At 41.9% G+C, this 16,975-nt stretch overlaps 1 protein-coding gene across 3 annotated transcripts in view; it reads right to left on the bottom strand.

The window, feature by feature from the left end:
- LOC132407612 (torsin-4A-B-like) overlaps positions 1–16,420 on the bottom strand; it is a 132,987-nt gene extending 116,567 nt beyond the window's left edge. For 2 of the 3 annotated variants that reach the window (XM_059994376.1, XM_059994384.1), the window contains exons 1-2: positions 16,123–16,420; positions 9,023–9,147 (exon numbers count right to left, since the gene is read on the bottom strand). The gene's annotated coding sequence lies outside the window, so the exon portion shown is untranslated. Of the gene's footprint in view, positions 1–9,022; positions 9,148–12,299; positions 12,458–16,122 lie in introns of all 3 variants that reach the window. The other variant, XM_059994380.1, reaches the window with a different exon arrangement.
- Between the last annotated feature and the right edge of the window lie 555 nt (positions 16,421–16,975).

Raw genomic sequence — 16,975 nt, 5'->3', positions numbered from 1 at the left:
GGAAGGCAGCAATTTCCATTCCACTACTTATGTGGCGAGTGAGAAAAACATAGAGAGCTATAGACCAATTAGTCTTATGCCCGTGGAAGGGAAAATATTGGAATTTATTGTGAAAAGTATACAAAAACTATTGTTTAGTGTCTTCACTTTTTAGCAGTGGTTGCCAACCTGTGGTGTATTATAAATTGCAGGGGTGAGGTGGTGGTGAATGGAGGTCCATGTGAATTTAATAATACAGTATTAAAGTGAAGTTCACAGAAAAAATACCTGACTGAATTGTTCAGTATGCTCAATCTCACAGCCTTCAGATCGCTAGTCCAACGCCTTAACCACTTGGCCACGCACTGCACCACCGCCCAGCCAGATTTTAATCTCCCTCCTACATGCTGATTCATCATCAGGTTTGATTTGTCCAATGAAAGTACTGTCATCAGCAAACCTGAATACGCCATTTGACAAGTGCTTACCCTCCTGTTTTGTTCTGCTGACAACGGCAAATAACCTTATGTTTTCTTACATACTTTAAAACTTTGAGTTTTGCCTTCATTCACCTAAATGTTTCAAATTAACAAGGAACTTTGGCTAGAAATTGGAGCCATTTGCTCCATTTTTATGGGTGGATTATGGAGAGAAACAATACATTATTCCAGCATTGCCTACTTGTTCCCATTTACTGCTAACCAAGAAATCATACCGGGCATTTCCTTTCTGAATGCAATTGCTAACCACAACACACCCCTTCATCCACCCCAACCATCGCCATTTGTTGTGCATGTTATTCTGTCATCACCATGCATTGGACCATTGGATGTCGTTAATTATCAACGTTCATAACGTACATACAGGGTTCTTTTAGACTCTCAATAAAACAAGCATACTACGCCTCCCTGACAGTCACACATCAAACGAGGACTCTTGGGAACATAGAAACATCTGAAATAAAAGCTGGCAAAGGTCATACCGTCCTTTGTAGCTGCTTCCCCCAGTCAATAGAATCCCAGCTGTTCTTTCAGCTCAGCATTACTTTTCTGCACAATTCCTTGAATGCCTTAATATCTAAAACCCGACCTAATCTCAGATTGTTTGTATACTTTATCAGTCTCCTGAACCCAATCATTTTATTTTATTAAAAAAATTGATGGCTGCACCGAGTGCAGATGGAAACTGTTGGGTCCTGATATCAACAGGTCACAGTGGCTCCATTGGCTTCTGTCTAAGGGGTTCCTGTAAATGAAGCTCCATGTGCCAGAGTTGGTCTCAGTCTGGAGACCTATCTAACATTATCTGTTCCATTACCTAGTTACCCCCACCTCCCAACATCCATCCCCTCCATTTTATACTCATTTCCATGTTAACTGTAGTGAATAACATGGCAGCCGCCTGCTCAATTGACTTGGCGGTTTCCAAATGAAAAGAACAGTGCTAAATATTTAAAAGCACATCCAACTTTGCCATTTTTTGGTGAGCATGATTTAACACCAAGACAAAAGATAGCGACCGTTAATTGCACCAAAACTGGCTAAATAAATTTTTAGGCATTTGTTCCATATATTTGTACTCGCAACCATCTCTGAATTACCAGCAAACTTGAGTACTATGCATTCCATCAGCTTTTCTAATTCATTTATATCGGTCCATAAACAGTTGACTGCGGCTTCCCTGGCAACGTGAAAATAACAGGCATGCAACTCCAGATGCTAGAAATTTGAAATGAACACTCAGCATAGACCTTCCATCACGTCAACTTTGACATAATATGCTTTTAAAAGCAATTATTCAGTTTTCCTCCCAGCCTGTTCTTTCTTCTTTAATCATGCCTCTATGCACATTAATGAACTCCCGTAAACCCTAATTGTAGATAACCCTAATTCCACGTGCACTGGCATTGAAATTTCTTTGACGCACCACTGGAAAACGTCTGCTTTGTCTTTCGAAACACAATGACGATTATTTCTGGGTTGCTTCATCTCTGCAGAGATATCACAGCACACCTTGACGTAAGTCACCTCTGTGCAGCCAATGCAGATTCTAAATCAGGGGTACAGGAGATCTTATCTCATTGTATGCAACATTCCTTTCGAATTACAGCAGTGAACTGTCACAACTTAATTAGATTTTCATAAAGTTTAGTACTGCAGAAATCAATTGCACTGAAAACTGATAAATCCCAGACACATGAAGATCTGTAACCTACAGTTTTGAGGGAGGTGCCTATGGAGATGCTCTTTCAGAGTTCCATAGATCGTAGAATAGCTCCAGTAAATTGGAAGGCAGCAATTTCCATTCCACTGCTTATGTGGCGAGTGAGAAAAACATAGAGAGTTATAGACCAGTTAGTCTTATGCCCGTGGAAGGGAAAATATTGGAATTTATTGTGAAAAGTATACAAAAACTATTGTTTATTGTCTTCACTTTTTAGCAGTGGTTGCCAACCTGTGGTGTATTATAAATTGCAAGGGTGAGGTGGTGGTGAATGGAGGTCCATGTGAATTTAATAATACAGTATTAAAGTGAAGTTCACAGAAAAAATACCTGACTGAATTGTTCAGTATGCTCAATCTCACAGCCTTCAGATCACTAGTCCAACGCCTTAACCACTTGGCCACGCACTGCACCACCGCCCAGCCAGAATTTAATCTCCCTCCTACATGCTGATTCATCATCAGGTTTGATTTGTCCAATGAAAGTACTGTCATCAGCAAACCTGAATACGCCATTTGACAAGTGCTTACCCTCCTGTTTTGTTCTGCTGACAACGGCAAATAACCTTATGTTTTCTTACATACTTTAAAACTTTGAGTTTTGCCTTCATTCACCTAAATGTTTCAAATTAACAAGGAACTTTGGCTAGAAATTGGAGCCATTTGCTCCATTTTTATGGGTGGATTATGGAGAGAAACAATACATTATTCCAGCATTGCCTACTTGTTCCCATTTACTGCTAACCAAGAAATCATACTGGGCATTTCCTTTCTGAATGCAATTGCTAACCACAACACAACCCTTCATCCACCCCAACCATTGCCATTTGTTGTGCATGTTATTCTGTCATCACCATGCATTGGACCATTGGATGCCGTTAATTATCAACGTTCATAACGTACATACAGGGTTCTTTTAGACTCTCAATAAAACAAGCATACTACGTCTCCCTGACAGTCACACATCAAACGCGTACTCTTGGGAACATAGAAACATCTGAAATAAAAGCTGGCAAAGGTCATACCGTCCTTTGTAGCTGCTTCCCCCAGTCAATAGAATCCCAGCTGTTCTTTCAGCTCAGCATTACTTTTCTGCACAATTCCTTGAATGCCTTAATATCTAAAACCCGACCTAATCTCAGATTGTTTGTATACTTTATCAGTCTCCTGAACCCAATCATTTTATTTTATTAAAAAAATTGATGGCTGCACCAAGTGCAGATGGAAACTGTTGGGTCCTGATATCAACAGGTCACAGTGGCTCCATTGGCTTCTGTCTAAGGGGTTCCTGTAAATGAAGCTCCATGTGCCAGAGTTGGTCTCAGTCTGGAGACCTATCTAACATTATCTGTTCCATTACCTAGTTACCCCCACCTCCCAACATCCATCCCCTCCATTTTATACTCATTTCCATGTTAACTGTAGTGAATAACATGGCAGCCGCCTGCTCAATTGACTTGGCGGTTTCCAAATGAAAAGAACAGTGCTAAATATTTAAAAGCACATCCAACTTTGCCATTTTTTGGTGAGCATCATTTAACACCAAGACAAAAGATAGCGACCGTTAATTGCACCAAAACTGGCTAAATAAATTTTTAGGCATTTGTTCCATATATTTGTACTCGCAACCAACTCTGAATTACCAGCAAACTTGAGTACTATGCATTCCATCAGCTTTTCTAATTCATTTATATCGGTCTATAAACAGTTGACTGCGGCTTCCCTGGCAACGTGAAAATAACAGGCATGCAACTCCAGATGCTAGAAATTTGAAATGAACACTCAGCATAGACCTTCCATCACAAGTCAACTTTAACATAATATGCTTTTAAAAGCAATTATTCAGTTTTCCTCCCAGCCTGTTCTTTCTCCTTTAATCATGCCTCAATGCACATTAATGAACTCCCGTAAACCCTAATTGTAGATAACCCTAATTCCACGTGCACTGGCATTGAAATTTCTTTGACGCACCACTGGAAAACGTCTGCTTTGTCTTTCGAAACACAATGACGACTATTTCTGGGTTGCTTCATCTCTGCAGAGATATCACAGCACACCTTGACGTAAGTCACCTCTGTGCAGCCAATGCAGATTCTAAATCAGGGGTACAGGAGATCTTATCTCTTTGTATGCAACATTCCTTTCAAAGTACAGCAGTAAACTGTCACAACTTAATTAGATTTTCATAATGATTAGTACTGCAGAAATCAATTGCACTGAAAACTGATAAATCCCAGACACGTGATTATCTGTAACCTACAGTTTTGAGGGAGGTGCCTATGGAGATGCTCTTTCAGAGTTCCATAGATCATAGAATAGCTCCAGTAAATTGGAAGGCAGCAATTTCCATTCCACTACTTATGTGGCGAGTGAGAAAAACATAGAGAGCTATAGACCAGTTAGTCTTATGCCCGTGGAAGGGAAAATATTGGAATTTATTGTGAAAAGTATACAAAAACTATTGTTTAGTGTCTTCACTTTTTAGCAGTGGTTGCCAACCTGTGGTGTATTATAAATTGCAGGGGTGAGGTGGTGGTGAATGGAGGTCCATGTGAATTTAATAATACAGTATTAAAGTGAAGTTCACAGAAAAAATACCTGACTGAATTGTTCAGTATGCCCAAACTCACAGCCTTCAGATCGCTAGTCCAACGCCTTAACCACTTGGCCACGCACTGCACCACCGCCCAGCCAGATTTTAATCTCCCTCCTACATGCTGATTCATCATCACGTTTGATTTGGCCAGTGAAAGTACTGTCATCAGCAAACCTGAATACGCCATTTGACCTGTGCCTTCCCTCCAGTTTTGTTCTGCTGACAACGGCAAATAACTTTATGTTTTCTTACATACTTTAAAACTTTGAGTTTTGCCTTCATTCACCTAAATGTTTCAAATTAACAAGGAACTTTGGCTAGAAATTGGAGCCATTTGCTCCATTTTTATGGGTGGATTATGGAGAGAAACAATACATTATTCCAGCATTGCCTACTTGTTCCCATTTACTGCTAACCAAGAAATCATACCGGGCATTTCCTTTCTGAATGCAATTGCTAACTACCACACACCCCTTCATCCACCCCACCCACCGCCATTTGTTGTGCATGTTATTCTGTCATCACAATGCATTGGACCATTGGATGCAGTTAATTATCAACGTTCATAACGTACATACAGGGTTTTTTTAAACTCTCAATAAAACAAGCATACTACGCCTCCCTGACAGTCACACATCAAACGCGTACTTTTGGGAACATAGAAACATCTGAAATAAAAGCTGGCAAAGGTCATACCGTACTTTGTAGCTGCTTCCCCCAGTCAATAGAATCCCAGCTGTTCTTTCAGCTCAGCATTACTTTTCTGCACAATTCCTTGTTTTCCTGAATATCTAAAACCCGACCTAATCTCAGATTGTTTGTATACTTTATCAGTCTCCTGAACCCAATCATTTTATTTTATTAAAAAAATTGATGGCTGCATTGAGTGCAGATGGAAACTGTTGGGTCCTGATATCAACAGGTCACAATGGCTCCATTGGCTTCTGTCTAAGGGGTTCCTGTAAATGAAGCTCCATGTGCCAGAGTTGGTCTCAGTCTGGAGACATATATAACATTATCTGTTCCGGTACCTAGTTACCCCCACCTCCCAACAGCCATCCATTTTATACTCATTTCCATGTTAACTGTAGTGAATAACATGGCAGCCGCCTGCTCAATTGACTTGGCGGTTTCCAAATGAAAAGAACAGTGCTAAATATTTAAAAGCACATCCAACTTTGCCATTTTTTGGTGAGCATCATTTAACACCAAGACAAAAGATAGCGACAGTTAATTGCACCAAAACTGGCTAAATAAATTTTTAGGCATTTGTTCCATATATTTGTACTCGCAACCAACTCTGAATTACCAGCAAACTTGAGTACTATGCATTCCATCAGCTTTTCTAATTCATTTATATCGGTCTATAAACAGTTGACTGCGGCTTCCCTGGCAACGTGAAAATAGAAGGCATGCAACTCCAGATGCTAGAAATTTGAAATGAACACTCAGCATAGACCTTCCATCACAAGTCAACTTTGACATAATATGCTTTTAAAAGCAATTATTCAGTTTTCCTCCCAGCCTGTTCTTTCTCCTTTAATCATGCCTCAATGCACATTAATGAACTCCCATAAACCCTAATTGTAGATAACCCTAATTCCACGTGCACTGGCATTGAAATTTCTTGGACGCACAAATGGAAAACGTCTGCTTTGTCTTTCGAAACACAATGACGACTATTTCTGGGTTGCTTCATCTCTGCAGAGATATCACAGCACTCCTCGACGTAAGTCACCTCTGTGCAGCCAATGCAGTTTCTAAATCAGGGGTACTGGAGATCTTATCTCATTGTATACAGCATTCCTTTCGAAGTACAACAGTAAACTATAACAACTTAATTAGATTTTCATAATGATTAGTACTGCAGAAATTAATGGCACTGAAAACTGATAAATCCCAGACACGTGATTATCTGTAACCTACAGTTTTGAGGGAGGTGCCTATGGAGATGCTCTTTCAGAGTTCCATAGATCGTAGAATAGCTCCTGTAAATCGGAAGGCAGCAATTTCCATTCCACTGCTTATGTGGCGAGTGAGAAAAACGTAGGGAGCTATAGACCAGTTAGTCTTATGCCCATGGAAGGGAAAATATTAGAATTTATTGTGAAAAGTATACAAAAACTATTGTTTAGTGTCTTCACCTTTTAGGTGGTGGTTACCAACCTGGGGTGTATTATACATTGCAGGGGTGAGGTGGTGGTGAATGGAGGTCCATGTGATTTTAATAATACAGTATTAAAGTGAAGTTCACAGAAAAAATACCTGACTGAATTGTTCAGTATGCCCAAACTCACAGCCTTCAGATCGCTAGTCCAACGCCTTAACCACTTGGCCACGCACTGCACCACCGCCCAGCCAGATTTTAATCTCCCTCCTACATGCTGATTCATCATCATGTTTGATTTGTCCAGTGAAAGTACTGTCATCAGCAAACCTGAATACGCCATTTGACAAGTGCTTACCCTCCTGTTTTGTTCTGCTGACAATGGCAAATAACCTTATGTTTTTTTACATACTTTAAAACTTTGAGTTTTGCCTTCATTCACCTAAATGTTTCAAATTAACAGGGAACTTTGGCTAGAAATTGGAGCCATTTGCTCCATTTTTATGGGTGGATTATGTAGAGACACAATACATTATTCCAGCTTTGCCTGCTTGCTCCCATTTACAGTATGCCATCTGCTCCAGTCATAAGGCCGCTCACAATTCCTGGAAGCTCTTTGTCAACCCTTGGGATTCAACATTGAGTCCAACTATTTCTGATCACCTGCTTCTTCAGAATATGTCTGAACTGACAGTTCTGCTGTGAGTCCATCCACCTGGTGATATTAACTCTGTTTTCCTCTCCCCATAGTCGTTTCATGATCTGCTAAGTTTTACCAGCATGCCATGCCTTTTTTTCCCTCACTTGCCATTTTTCTCTCTCATCTGCTCTCTCTCTCTCTGTCTCTCTCACTGCAACCCATCCACTCAGATTAGCTGCCATTGCAAGCTCTCTGTCACACTGCGTGCTGGCAAACGACTGTGTGGCCAGGCATAGCTCAAATACCATCTATAAATTTGCTGATGAAAGAACCATTGTTGGTAGAAAACTCCACATAAGGGGCAGCCTGAAAATGTAAGCCTTTTTCTCTCTCTCCTGACACTGCTTGACCTGATGAACATTTTCTGCCATCTGTATGGACACAGGCCTCAACATTGCATTTCAGAGCGCCCCTCCTAAAATTGGGCATCCCTGTGAAGAGATTGACAACAACCCATGGGAACTTCTGGGTAGATCAGATGATTCTTTATGAAGCCTGCCACACATTATCCCAAAACAATTCGCAAAAGAAGCATAAAATCTTCCCCACGGTGGTAATCTCAAAGGGACTCCCACCAGCCAAAGGGTCTGTTAGTGTTAAGAACCTTTATAACCTACTTCATTGATGGTCCAAGAATCTCAGTCTGATGAGTTGCAAAAACAAAAAGCTCAAGGCACACTGAGTATGGCTATAGATAAGAGTCAGCGGCACTAGAACTCTGGCAGAGGGTGTTTGCACTCCAAGAGAACAGTAGGTTCAGCCTCCAAGCAACCAGATCCACGTCGAGGTATCTGGGTTAGGCAACTTGTCTGCTGGAGGGGAATAGCAATACCTCTCTCTACAGGCCTTTCCAACCCAGGGTGTAACAGATTCATCAGGTCTCCAATAAGTGGGGGAAACAGTAAACACAAGAGATTCTATAGATGTTGGAAAACCAGAGCAACACCGGCAATAAGTTAGAGGAGCTCAGCAGGTCAGGGAGCATCTATGGAAAGGAATAGACAGTCGATGTCTCGGGCCAAGACCAAGGTTTATTCCTTTCCATAGATGTTGCCTGGCCTGCTGAGTCCCTCCGGCATTTTGTTAGTGGGATAAGCAGAATGTGCTTGGTACATACAATGGAGTGGATTGAAACATATGTAACCCTCAGGCTCACCCAGCTCACGTCCGTCTAGGGGAATCAGCCTTCAGCCCCGCCAGACTGGGTAATCATGTCTGTGTGGACATTGTGTAATGTACCGCCCAGTTATAAACCCACAACACAAAATATCAGACAGTACACCATATGCAATTAAATGATAGACTTTATGAATCTTAATCTGAATATGGGGTTAGTATTGAAAATAAACCAACAAAAAAAAGGGCCCAAGTCCCCATCGGAGCTCACTCAGTAGTCATTCTTCCACCATCGGTCTCACCCGAGCATCGCTGACCTTCGGACCCTCAGATCCCAGTCCATTCCATCCAGTGGTCTACCAGCTCTCTCCACATGCATCTTCCCTCTTCATCTCTCCTCGACAAAAGACCACGAAAAGCCCAGCTCCTAGACACACAAGAAGGAACAATATTTCTCCCATTGGATAGCCACTTAATTAGAGAAAGAAATTTCAGAAAAAAGTATTAGCAGATGTTCAGTGAATGAGAATGCTGACCTTGAGCAGCTGTTGCATAAGTATAATTACACTTAAATACTTACTATAAACATTTACCTTCTGTCCGCTAAATACTTGCATAGGGCGTGTGTTTGCAAGAAATGATGATTGCAGTGACACCAACAATAGGAAAAGGGGATGTGAGAAGTAGCTAGAATGGGCCAGTGGCCACCCTCTCACACACCCTATGTGTGCTGTGACCCTCTCTCAATTTGGTACCATGTTCCTCTTTTACAGAGCTGTGCTCCTCCTCAGTGCTTGTCCCTCAAGTGCATTCTGGAGAAATAGGACCATAGAGAGAAATGCAAGCGTACACTTGCAGCTACTTGTATCTTCAGCATAGGCATGAAGTCTGCTTTCATTTCATTCTGTCTTAAATATTCCAGAGTAACTTTTAGAAACATTACTTTTATATTTGCTGCCATTCTGTACTCCTTGACTCACTGTCATTCTCTCTCTGCCTCACCTCCACCATACATACTGGCCAATGGGTGGGTACGGCTGCTAGTTCATGGAAAACAAGATATATTCAGTCCTGACCCTCACATTGGTTCATCCTGTCTTTAGGGGTTTCTTTGTCCTGCTACCAGTTTACTCCAAAAATAGAATATTGCCTGAGAAAAGCTTATCAGACAGTGAGAGACAGCAGCCAAACGCATCACATAGTGTGATCTGACTACATCAGTCAGTGCATCAAAACTGTGCTTCAGTCATGGGCTGTCAGGCTGAGGAATATCATCATTTTTACAGATTAATTCCATTAATAAATGGAACACAATCTATCTGCCCTGCTGTACTTTTCAACCCTTCGTTCTCACTCTGTCCTCAGCCCCACTTTTCCTCAGCTCTTGGAATTTACCTGCAAACCGCTTCCAGGGAATGAGAAGTCCGAAATCAGGGAATTCCTGGTAACCTGAATTGGTGCTAAAGAGTTAAAGAGTTGTGAAGACTTCACTAAATGACCCACTGCTTTGTGAAGTATAATTATCTGACAATACCTCACAGAAAGAGGCAGGACCCACTGTTGCTTAGCAACACTGGCTGCATCCAAACAGTGCATTGCTGCACTGATCCTGATAAAGAGTAGAGAGACACGTTTCAGACATGCACCATTATTCAGAGAATGCTGAAGTAGCCAACAACAATGACTAGGAAAACCAGAGACAGCAGATGTTGCAATCCCGAGTGAGAAACAAGCTGTTGAAGGACACCTGAGATTCTGCAGATGCTGGAACTCTTCAGCAACACACACACACACACACACGCACACACACACGCACACACACGCACGCACACACACACACACACACACACACACACACACACAAACTGCTGGAGGAACTGAGCAGGTCAGGCAGCATCAATGGAGAGGAATAAACAGTCAACGTTTCAGACCAAGCTCCTTTGGCGTGCCTAGAAAGCAAGGGAGCAGTGTAAGAAGGTGAGGGGAGAGGGGAGGAGTAGAAGCTGGCAGCTAATAGGCGAGGGGGAAGGTAGGAAGCTATTCCCTTTTCTCAGTTCCTTCATCTCCACCGCATATGTTCCAAGGATGAGGTTTGTGTATCTATAGCTGCAATACTTGAGCAATATTATTAATATATTGTTTGATTAAGCACTCTTATGTATTGTGGATTATCAGTAAAAGTGCATAAATGACATATGTCAGCATGCTACAACATGATATGAGCGTACCTCACTTGAAATAAAAACAAACAATAACTCGCATATTTTGGCTCTCTTGTTTTTCTTCCAATTAATTTTTTAATGTTTTGGAATTACAAAACAAAATAGTGATGACGAGGAAGTTTTAAGTAAACCTGAGGCGATTACCTACCTGTTGAAGCGCATCTTAATGCTTGAGTTTAAAAAGCAAGCGAGAAACAGCTGAGTAAAAAAAACACAGCACATGCTTATTTCGGAGGGACAGAAACTGTTGAGTTTAAAAAAAGCAGAAAACAAAATTTCTCGGTTACATAAACAGTGAGTACAGGGTGAAAATAATCATAATTTTTTTAAATGTAGAATTTGCTAGCTACATCAGAAACACTGACATGTTTTGTTGCTCAAAGGACAACTGGTTCATGTATACTTAGCTAACTGAGCAGCATTTTGAAGCAAATGAAAAGCAAGTGCCAATTTTGCCTAATACATTGAGTGTAAAGAACACAGTTTACTTCGATGTTTGGCTGCTCCAACCAAACCAGCCAAAACGAGCTTTGCTGATATCATGAAAGTAATGTAGGAACATTTAGAACCAAATTCATTGTTGATTATGGAATGCTTTCGTTTTCATAAGTGAAATCAAATGGAAAAGGAAGTCACTTCAGTGTGCATGGCTTAACTGAAGAACTTCTCTCAACATTGTCAGTTCAGAGATGGGCTTAATGTTGTACAGAGAGATCATTTAGTTTGTGTAGTCTTACAAGAAAACGTTCAAAAATGGCTCCTAACTGAGCATGACTTACATTTAAAAGATCAGTTGAAATAGCTGTATCAATGGAAACAGCAGAGCAAGACGCAACTGAGTTGCAGTCAGGAACAGAAGTGGGTGTGAACAAAACTGCAATGTCTAAACATAAACCTGTCTGACCAAACAAGTTATGTTACCGTTGTGTCAAGGCTTCATATACACCAGTGCAATGCAGACAAAAGGTAAAATTTGCAGAAAATGCAACAAAGTAGGACACATACAAAGAGCACGTCAAGCAGACAAGAATAAATGGACTGCACAGAGAAGGGGTAAAATTAAAATCTGTTGCAGTTTCAAACAGAACACTAATCTTCATGCTGTTGATGAAAAGTCTGACAATGATGATGAGAATGACAGAACTGAGAAGCCTTGAGATTTGCAAAGTGAAAATTAACAACAGACAAACAATATGGCTTGCGTCAGAAGAGAGCAACAAATTAATTAAAATGGAATTGGGCACTGGCTTAGCTGTTTCAGTCATTTCACAAAATGAGTTTCACCAGCATTTCAAAAACACCAAATTGAAACCTATGGATTTCCAACTAAGAACTTATACTGGAGAAAAGATCTTACTGTGGGGGTGACATCAGAAATGGTGAAATACAAAATCCAACAAGCCACATTCAGCTTATATGTGGTAAAAACAGGAGGTTCAGCATCATAGAGGCATGAATGGCTGAGACAATTACAACTTGATTGGAGATTCATCCACCATTTGCATGCCACATCCCCTGCAAAAGAGTCAACTGAAAGTGAATTAAGAAATGTACTGGATGATGCCACAAAAATATTTAAGGATGACATTGGAAAACTCAAAGATATCAAGGATAAAAACGTGTTAAATTAAAATACCACACCCAGGTTTTACAAAGCTTGTCCAATTCCTTATACTATCTGTAATAAATTAGCCAGTGAACTCATTTACATGGAGTGGAGCCCATGGACAATGACAGGGGTCACAGTAGCCATGGTGAATGGGTCTGTCAGAATTGGTGGTGAAATTAAGGCCACCTTCAACCCAATACTGAAAGTAGTTCAATACCCCCTACCCAGGATAGAGGTTATCTCTGCAAACCTTTCTGGAGGAAAACCCTTCAGCATAGTGGTCTTAGCTGAGGTCTACCAAAAGACAGATGGAAGAGCCCAGGATGTTTCTCAACATTCATAAAGGGCTTTATCGGCATAGTAATCTTAATTTTGGAGTTGCATCTGCATCTGCACCTGGCAGAAAACTATGGACCAGATACTGCAGGGCTACGCAGGCACTTGGTGTTACCTGGATGACATCATTGTTACTGGTAAGGACAACAAGGAACACCTCCAAAATTTCAAGACATTGTTTAAAAAGAATAGAAGATTATGGGCTCAGAGCACAACACAACATGCGAATTGTTTAAACCAAGCATCACTTACTGTGATCACACCATTGACACACAAGCATTACACAAGTGTGCTGAGAAATTTGAAGCAGTGGTGGATACACCAAGGCCAAAGAACATATCATGGTTGAGGTCCTTTTTACGATTTGCCAATTACTGCCAAACCTGCCTACTGTGCTCCACCCCTTGAATTCATTATGACAGATTGGCAAGTGGCAATGGACAAAGCAGTGTGAAGTGGTTTTCCAAGAGGCAAAGAAAATGGTGACATCAGACACTGCACTCACACATTATGATCCATGTCATCCAATGAAGCTAAATAGAGTTGGAGTTCCTCATGTCCTCACATACCATCCTGAGCCTCTGCATCCAGCACTTCATTCTCGCCAACTTCTGCATTTTCAATGGGATCCAACCACCAAACATATCTTTATTCCCTTCCTACTCCCGACACACTCCACTTTTCACAGGGATCACTCCCTCTGTGATTCACTTGTCCATTTGTCCCTCCCCATTAATCGCTCTCCTGGTACGTATCCCTGCAAGAGAGAGAAATGCTACATCTGCCCATTCACTTCCTCCCTCACTTTTATTCAGAGCCCCAAACAGTCTTTCCAGGTGAGGTAACACTTCACCTGCAAATCTGTTGGGTTTGCCTATTGTACCCTGTATTCCCAATATGGCCCCCTCTACATTGATGAGACCCATTGGAAATTGGGCGACTTTTGTCAAGTTCCTCTGCTCCATCCACCAAAAACGGAATTTCCTGGTGGTCAACCATTTTAATTACTATCCCCATTCCTTTTCCAACATGTCAGTCCAAGACCTCCTCCTCTGCCACAATGACATCACTCTGAGGGAGGAGGGGCAACATCTCATATTCCATCTAGATAGGCTCCAAACTGATGGAAATGAACATTGATTTTTCCTTCTGGTAATTTCTCTCTCTCTCTCTTTTCTTTTCCCCTCCCCTTTCCCTCTTTTTCTATTCTCCACTCTAGCTTCTTACCTCTTCTCTTCATCCTTTCATCTTCCCAGGTGCTCCTCCTTCCCTTTCTCCTATGGTCCACTCTGCTGTCCTATCAGATTCCTTCTTCTCCAGCCTTTGACCTTTCCCGCTCATCTGGCTTCACCCATCACCTTTTAGCTTGTCCTTCTTGTCCTCCTCCCATTTTTTAACTTGAATGTTTTCCCCCTTCCTTTCAAGTCCTGATGAAGGACTTTGGCCCAAAACATCAACTGTGTATTCATTTCTGTAGATGCTGCCTGACCTGCTGATCTCCTCCATCCCTCTGTGTGTGTGTGTGTGTTGTGCTATTTGTTGTGCCTGTTTCACACAATTGGATTTCCCAAATTAATCCTTCCTCTTCTAGTGAAAATTCTTCACACTTTTCACCTTTTGGTGTTATAGGAGATATTAAGTGCCAGCCTAGATGCCAATATTTGAGTTCAAATAGCTTAATCTCAGGAACTGATCTGATAAACAAAATACTGAGGGCATAGAGAGTACAGATAGTAGGAAACATTTCCCTGAGACAGTGTGTCTGGAGTGAGAGGGAACAGGTTTAGAGGTAAAGGGTAAATGAACAGGGGGTTACAATGTTTAAAGCTTTAAGTTCCTCGGCACAAACATCACCGAGGACCTCATGTGGTCTGTACACACCAGCTGTGTGGTGACAAAGGCACAACAGCGCCTCTTCCACCTTGGACGGTTCAAGTAGTTTGGTATGGGCCCCCAAACCCTAAGAATTTTCTACAGGGACACAATTGAGAGCATCCTGACTGGCTGCATCACTGCCTGGTATGGGAACTGTACTTCGCTCGATTGCAGGGCTCTGTCGAGAGCGAAGCGGACAGCCCAGCGCATCTGTAGACATGAACTTCCCACTATTCTGGACATTTACAAAGACAGGTGTGTGAAAAGCACCCGAAGGATCATTGGGAACCCGAGTCACCCCAACCACAAACTGTTCCAGCTGCTACCATCCAGGAAATGGTACCGCAGCATAAGAGCCAGGACCAACAGGATCCGGGACAGCTTCTTCCACTTGGCCATCAGACTGATTAATTCATGCTGATGTAACTGTATTTTGATGTTATATTGACTGTCCTGTTGCACATACTATTTATTATAAATTACTATAAATTGCACATTGCACATTTAGACAGAGACATAACATAAAGATTTTTACTCCTCATGCTGATCAGTATGGAGGTTGTGGGCTGAAAGGCCTGGTTATGTGCTGTGGGTTTCGACAACCCATTGTTAATACAAGACTGGAACGTCAGGTACACAACACTGCTTTCAGAAACTGATTCTTTTTATGGGTAGAGCACAACTTTGAGTCTCTCAGAAAATCACTTCCTTCCACTTGTTGCCCTCAGGATAGTTGAGATGATGTTATTCACCAGGCAATCTTTTGAATATTCTTTGGGCAAACTGAACCACACTGCTTGAAGAGCAGTGCCTGACACACTGCCTGACCTTGCATGGTTAGCTCCTGAAAACCAACCTGGGCCGTCCAGGGGCAAGTACTGTATTTGACTAACTGCCTGGTACCCTCCCCTGCATTAAAACCAGCCTCCACCCTCCCACACACCTCCTGATCTCCAGGCCACACCCTATCCCATCTTTGGGCCTCTGGTCTTTGCACCTCCTCCAATTCCCAGCCTCCCAACCCTTTCACACCCAACACAACATTGCCAATGCAATCCCATCCCTCTCCACCCCTTCCTCATCACCCTCCCACACCACCATGGACCCTCCTTCATCCCCACGCGCCATCCGTGAGGCCAGTAACAGCAAGTCATATTTGGAGCTCCCCACTGCGAGCGGATTTAGAGAACCAAGGACAAAAAAGGGTCTCTTATGTGTGACTCTCTGAGCTTAATCTATTATTAGCATATGGGCCCACTAGAGATCAAATTAAAATGGAAACAAAGAAACCAAAATGAAGGAAAAACTGAGAGGCAAATAAAATCAAACAAATCCTAAAGTGTTTAAAAAAGCCTTTTACCTGCCTCATTGATTCTCCATCTTTCTAATGCTATCCATCTTCTGCAGCATCCTGTTGAGGCCTGGGGTTGGGGAGAACACCTCATCTTCTTCCTGGGTATGTTGCAGTCCCATTATTGTTGGATTGGGCAGTGTTGGGGCAGTTTGATTTCTCAATTTGTGCCAGAGCTGACCATTCCTGCCTCAGATTCTCCATCAGTATTGTTGGCCTGGATTTCCTCTCTCCATTAACACAACCTGCTTAGTATCAGCAACTGCTCTGCACCTCACAGCCTTTAGATTCCATTGCTTGTGCTTTCTCTCTAACTCATCTCATTGACTCATTAACCAATAAGTTAATAAGTCAATGAATTTGTGGAATTTATTACCACAGGCCGCTGCGGAGGCCAGGTCGTTGGGTGTATTTAAGGCAGAGCTTGATCAGTTCTTGATTGGACACTGCATCAAAGGTTACAGGGAGAAGGGTAGGGATGGGTTTGAAGAGGGGGGAGGAAAAGGAAGGATCAGCCATGATTGAATGGCAGAGTAGATTCGATGGGCCAAATGGCCTAACTCTGCTCATATGTCTTATGGTATCGTGGTCTAAGTTCATTGGCAATACCCACGCTGGCCCTAGCCCTGGCTATTGAAGATATTTCCTTTACCCTGACCATCCCTCTGTCAGCTTGAGATTGCCTCGTTTTCCCTCTTTCCCTGTTCTGGCGAGAGCTCTTTAACATGGGATGTTGAATTTGTTTCGCTTTTCACATGTTTCCTAAATTTCCAAGCATTTCCGGTGACTTAAGTTTGTCTTTCAGAGGCATTTTAAAATTTATATTCAGCATTACTGTTCATTTCTCATGTTAATAAGTACT

This window comes from Hypanus sabinus, chromosome 18 (assembly GCF_030144855.1).
Source record: "Hypanus sabinus isolate sHypSab1 chromosome 18, sHypSab1.hap1, whole genome shotgun sequence".
NCBI classification, from domain to species: domain Eukaryota; kingdom Metazoa; phylum Chordata; class Chondrichthyes; order Myliobatiformes; family Dasyatidae; genus Hypanus; species Hypanus sabinus.
This window is presented reverse-complemented; position numbering and strand designations above follow the sequence as displayed.